This window comes from Jatropha curcas, chromosome 8 (genome assembly GCF_041381405.1).
Source record: "Jatropha curcas cultivar XTBG-Jc1 chromosome 8, XTBG_Jcur_1.0, whole genome shotgun sequence".
In the NCBI taxonomy this organism is placed as follows: domain Eukaryota; kingdom Viridiplantae; phylum Streptophyta; class Magnoliopsida; order Malpighiales; family Euphorbiaceae; genus Jatropha; species Jatropha curcas.
In genome coordinates, this window is record NC_143158.1 from 12,931,304 (window position 1) to 12,937,609 (window position 6,306).

General features: G+C 35.6%; 1 long non-coding RNA gene across 1 annotated transcript; it reads left to right on the top strand.

Moving 5' to 3' along the window:
• Positions 1–835: 835 nt before the first annotated feature.
• Positions 836–3,391, top strand: LOC149494217 (uncharacterized). The gene is made up of 3 exons (XR_016322187.1): positions 836–1,399; positions 2,379–2,450; positions 3,181–3,391. It is a non-coding gene; the product is annotated as an uncharacterized LOC149494217 (long non-coding RNA).
• Positions 3,392–6,306: the final 2,915 nt, after the last annotated feature.

A 6,306-nucleotide genomic window follows, 5' to 3' on the forward strand; every position in this document is an offset into this window, starting at 1 on the left:
AACGGGACAAAAGGAAACCCCTGGTCAAAAGGAAGCAAACAAGCAAAGGAAAAATGGGTCAGAAGGAACTTCTGCACAAAAGAAAGAAATCAAGGACAAAGCTACAGGAAATCAAGTTGTCAAAAATGGGTCAACTGCAAGCTCTCCGTTAAATTCAAGCCCATCAAGGGTAGATGACAAATCATTTCAGCCGTAAGGACAAAGACCAAGCGGCTCTCATATTTTGAAAAAAGCAAGAAGCAGTCATTTCCACGAATTGGATGACAACAAACACCTTGAAAATCAAGCGCCAAGTATGGCACAAGTACAAGTGTCCTTATAAACAAAGATCATTTCTCAAAACAAGGAAAAGGAAGAGTCTCCTCAAAATTCCTTATGGAGAGGAGAACCATTGAGGAAATAAGTTCCAAGTTCAGAGGAAGATAAAGTTCAAAAAAAGGAATCAAATTAACCTCAAGAATTCAAACATGGTGAAGCCACAAACTCAAAGCATAAAAGCTTCTTCAACACTCAAGCAACTCAAGTTACCACCACAATGTGGGTATTCAAAACTCTTTGTGATGAATACAAGTCATATTTTAGTCAACCAGTGGTAAAACCACTACAACAACAAAGTCAGATTCGCCTAGGGTCATCACCATCATACGAGCTCGAGTCAATAAGTTGATTCAACATCATCAAAGACATCCAGTCGGGAATGAATCCCGTAAAGACATCAAGCCGGGAAGAAATCCCGCGAAAAAAATAAGTTAGAAATGAATTCTGCATCAACATCAAGGCGGGAAGGAATCCCGCAAAGACATCCAGTCGGGAATGAATGTAATATCCTCAATTTTGTAGTTCTTTCTATTTTAGCTTTTTCGATGAATTCGGTTATCCGAATAAAAGGAAAACTTAAAATAATGGGAAACACTATAGATTGAGGATATTAATATTAATTAAATGAAACATTAATTGATCTTTACAAATCCATGTGAAAGCTTAAAGGAAATCAAAAATGAGTTGAAAGATGAATGACTTCTCGGTAAAGCACGATTTTACCTGAAAAGCCTGAAAAACGGTAATTTCCGTACGATTTTTACCAAGTGGAGTTTAGAATATTAAATACACTTGGTTTATACCTAATAGGACTAAAGTAAAATGATTAAAAAGATTAGAGTGCCAAAGGATGAAGGGAAAACAAAAGGGAGGATTATAGTGCAATTTGCATTTAAAGGACATGGAAGGAATTTTTAATAAAGTTTATTATATAATTTTATTGAAGAAGAGGAAAGAACCACGACACTTCACTCATTGTTGCAGGCCAAACCGTTCAAGAAGAGAGGAGGAGGGTTTTGAGTCAAAACCAAGCAAAAAGAAGGTGAAAATCAAAGAATTTTCAAGTAATTCTTAAGAAAAGGTTAGTTATTTTCACTTCCTCCTTCATTTCTATGGATTACTTTTTGAATTCCATGAACTTTGAAGTGAGGTGCTTGTTTGTGTAATCTGATTTGGTGAAGATGAAGTGATGAGAAGTGATTTAAGATGATTGAAAGTAGTTATGCATGAATTCAAAGTCTAAGTTGCATAAGTCACCAAGATGGATGATTTTGAGTTTGGTTTTGATATTCTATGAACTATGGACTCTGCTATATCTTATATTATGATGTTATTTCAGTAATAGAAGAGTTGGATTGCATGAATTTGTGCTGGAAGTGAGTTGAGAATACTTAAATAAACTTATCATTGTTGGACATGTTACAGTTATGCTGCCTGACATTCAGCTTCTATAATTGACCTATTTGACTAAGCAAATGAACTCAAAAATTTATGAAATTTGATATGGAGATAGGCTGAGATGTTGGGTAGGTCGTGTTAAAATTTAAAGGCCATTGGATAAAAGGAAATGGAGTTATAAGTAAATCACTGCAGGCTGCTCAGCATGAGAAAAATTGAACTTCAGACTCTATAATTATGTCATTTAAAAATGCAAATGAGCTTTAAAAATTATGAAATTTTCCAGAACAGTACCCTAAGATGTTTGGAACATGCTGTCAAAATTTCAGGGCAATTGAATATGGGGAATTCAAGATATAGTCAACGCAATGCCAGCTACTCAAATGCTGAAATTCTGCATTTCATAAACCTTGAACGAATTTAGCATGCTATGCACTTCTATTGTTTTCATTGTTAGTATTTTGTGTCTAGGATGTGGTTAAGTGTTGGATATGAAGTGTTTCATGCTTAAACTCAGATCATATAACACTTGGACAAGTATAGTGAAAATGAAAGAAAAAGCATGAGACTACATTCTAATGCTTAATTTGCATTCTTATAGAAGTGCATGTGTGTACATTGTGTAGTATGATCTTAATGTGAGTATTAATATCATGCTACAGCTGCTGAGAGAAAGGGAGTTGAGGAGAGGGTGATTACTAGAGGAAAAGGGCTAGGGGAGCCATCTAGTTCAGGTTAGTGTATATTATTCCTTTCCTACTTTTATTTAACCAAAATGAAATTGATTTTGCAAAATATTTTCAATGGATTTGCTTTATGAATTATAATTATATTCATAAGTTTTTAAAGAGGAAAAAGATTATTTTGAAAGCATACGACTGAATGATATTTATAAATGAATTTTATGATTCTTATACTGTGAAAGAGGAGGACGTTGGCCAATTGATATCTGTAGTATGAGGGGTGGCCGTGATTGAATGTTTTTAGCAGTGGTTGTGAAATGAAATGTTGTCCATTGTGATTTTCATATTAGTACATAAATGGAATGGTTTAAAAGTCTTACAGCTGATATAGATATGGTTATTACCCCGAATATCATTTCATTTGTTGAAGTTGATATTACGATCGATTGAACATGGATATCATCACTAGATGATATATGATTGATATGAAATTCTCCCTCCATGTTGAGGTTGTAGATTGCTCCCTCTTCTGAAATCATATCACAGATTGAGGTTGTAGATAGCAGGTCTAGATGTGCACATTAGACACTGATGGCCCTCAGAATTGACTCTATAAAAGCTGTAAAGACTATATTATGAATTGATGATTTAAATGGTATTGATTTATTTTGTTTCTTATTTTCTTTACCATGGTGGATTTATGAATTGTCATTCCTTATTATTTTTATTAGTACACCACTAAGCCATATGCTTAGCGATAGTTGCTTTTGTACTATCGCAGGTAAAGGAAAGGAAAAAGAACCAAGAGAGGATCATTTTTATTTGATGTAGATAGTATGCTACTGATGTAGCTATTGTATATTTGACTTCTTTTGGAATATGTATGATGTATTAAACATTAACAGATCATTTATGTATATTTGAGCAGATTCATGTAAATTATGATTGTATGAATTTGAAAATTTATAGTCTATTAAAGTAATTAATTTCTATTATGTATCTAAGATTTGAACAGGACTCCAATATGTAATTAAATCATCCATGGACTTATGGGTTATGGAACCATTTTATTTTATGTTTTTTTTTATAATATGTTTAAGAAATTATATTGAGATTAATATCTACCAAAAGAAGTTATATATATTTAATAACTAAATTATTTTGCTACAAGATATAAAAATGAAGGAATTAAAAGGATTAAGTCCCTTGTAGTATACTTATGCAGTGGTTGATTGTGACCTTAAGAAGATACTATTTAAACTGCCAGAATATATTGATGTGGTGATACAGGGTGAGAGACAGATACTTCCTTCATCTGTGATAACTGCAGCTTTAGCTCAGAAATTGATCCGTCATGGGTGTGAGGCATACCTAGCTCACATTGTGGACACAAGGGTAGGTACTCCTAGTCTTAAGGACATTCCTACAGTGTGTGACTTTCCAGATGTTTTTCCAGAAGAATTACCAGGATTGCCGCCAGAAAGGGAAGTTGAATTCGAGATTGAGGTTATGACAGGGACTCAACCGATCTCCATTACTCCTTACAGGATGGCTCCTGCTGAATTAAAAGAATTGAAAGCACAATTACAGGAATTGCTTGATAAGGGGTTTATTCGTCCTAGTGTGTCACCATGGGGAGCTCCAGTGCTATTTGTAAAAAAAAAAAGATGGCGGTTTACGGTTGTGCATCGATTACCGTCAGTTGAATAAGGTCACAGTCAAGAATAAGTATCCTTTGCCAAGGATTGATGACCTCTTTGATCAGCTTCAAGGTGCTTCTGTATTCTCTAAGATAGATTTGAGATCGGGGTATTATCAACTCAGGGTTAAAGAGCAAAGTATTCCTAAGACGGCATTCAGGACTCGCTATGGCCATTATGAGTTTCTAGTTATGCCATTCGGATTAACTAATGCTCCAGCAGCATTCATGGCTTTGATGAACACGATCTTCAGACCTTACCTTGACCAGTTTGTTGTGGTTTTTATTGATGACATTCTGGTATATTCCAAAGATATAGAAGAGCATGATAAGCACCTAAGAATCATTTTTCAAACTCTTCGAGAAAAACAACTTTATGCTAAGTTTTCTAAATGTGAATTCTGGTTAGCACAAGTTGCTTTTCTTGGTCATATTGTATCTGCAGAGGGTATTGCAGTGGATCCTGGTAAGATTGAGGCTATTTCCAGTTGGAAGCCACCAAAGAATGTTTCCGAGATTCGTAGTTTCTTGGGTTTGGCTGGCTATTATCGCAAGTTTGTTAAGGGATTTTCTATCATTGCTTTGCCCTTAACTCAACTATTGCGGAAGAACGTTAGGTTTGAATGGACAGATAAATGTCAGGAAAGCTTTGATAAGCTGAAGAAGTGCTTGACTGAAGTGCCAGTTTTGACTTTACCTATTCCAGGTAAAGAGTTTACTGTTTATAGTGATGCTTCTCATAATGGCTTAGGTTGTGTGTTGATGCAGGATAGAAATGTTATTGCTTACGCATCACGCCAACTTAAACCACATGAGAGGAATTATCCTACACATGATTTGGAACTTGCAGCCATTGTATTTGCATTGAAGATATGGAGACATTATCTTTATGGTGAGAAATGTTATATCTTCACAGATCATAAAAGTTTAAAGTATCTGGGTACTCAAAGGGAGTTGAATTTGCGACAGAGACGATGGCTTGAGTTGATAAAAGATTATGACTGTATTATCGATTATCAGCCAGGGAAAGCTAATGTGGTAGCAGATGCATTGAGCCGTAAGATTATTGCTAACCTCAGGACGACAGCGTTATCTCTAGTCCATGATCTACGGTCTATTAATGCTAAGTTTGAGAAGATTTCTGACAATTGGGTGTTAGCTAATCTTCAGGTGAAGCCTTTATTGATTGATCAGATTCGAACAGCAATATTGACGGATGATGACTATCAAAAGATTCTTTCAGAGGCACAAGATGGTAAACGACCAGATTTTTCTGTCAGTAGAGATGGGTTATTACTATTTCGGGACCGGTTATATGTTCCGTCAGATTTAGATTTGAGACATCTCATCTTGAAGGAAGCACATGATTCTCCATTTTCTATGCATCCGGGCGGGACCAAGATGTATAGGGATTTGAAGAGGAACTATTGGTGGACTGGTATGAAGAAAGATATTGCTGAATTTGTAGCTAAATGCCTAACGTGTCAACAAGTCAAGGCAGAACATCAAGTACCAGCAGGATTACATCATCCACTTCAGATTCCAGAATGGAAATGGGAAAGAGTGACTATGGATTTTCTAATGGGACTTCCACTTACCCAGAAGAAACATGATGCAGTTTGGGTTATTGTAGATAGATTGACGAAGAGTGCTCATTTCCTACCTGTAAGATCAGACTATAGTTTAGAGAAGTTGGCAGAAATGTATATTGGTGAAATAGTTAGACTACATGGAGTGCCAGTATCCATTGTTTCGGATAGAGATCCAAGATTCACATCTAGATTTTGGGCTAGTTTACAGAAAGCCCTGGGCACTAGATTGAATTTTAGTACTGCATTCCATCCTCAGACAGATGGTCAATCTGAGAGGATTATTCAAATATTGGAGGATATGCTTCGAGCTTGTGTTCTTGAGTTTGAAGGTAGTTGGGATAACTATTTGCCTTTGATAGAATTTGCTTATAATAACAGTTACCAGACCAGTATCGGAATGCCTCCATATGAAGCTTTATATGGTAGAAAATGTAGGACACCTCTATGTTGGGATGAAGTTGGTGAAAGGCAATTACTAGGTCCTGAAATTATTCAACAAACAGAAGAAAAGATCAAAGTAATTAAAGAAAGATTGAAGGCGGCGACAGATCGACAAAAGTCATATGTGGATCTAAAGAGAAGAGATATAGAGTATAAGGTGGGTGATAAAGTATTC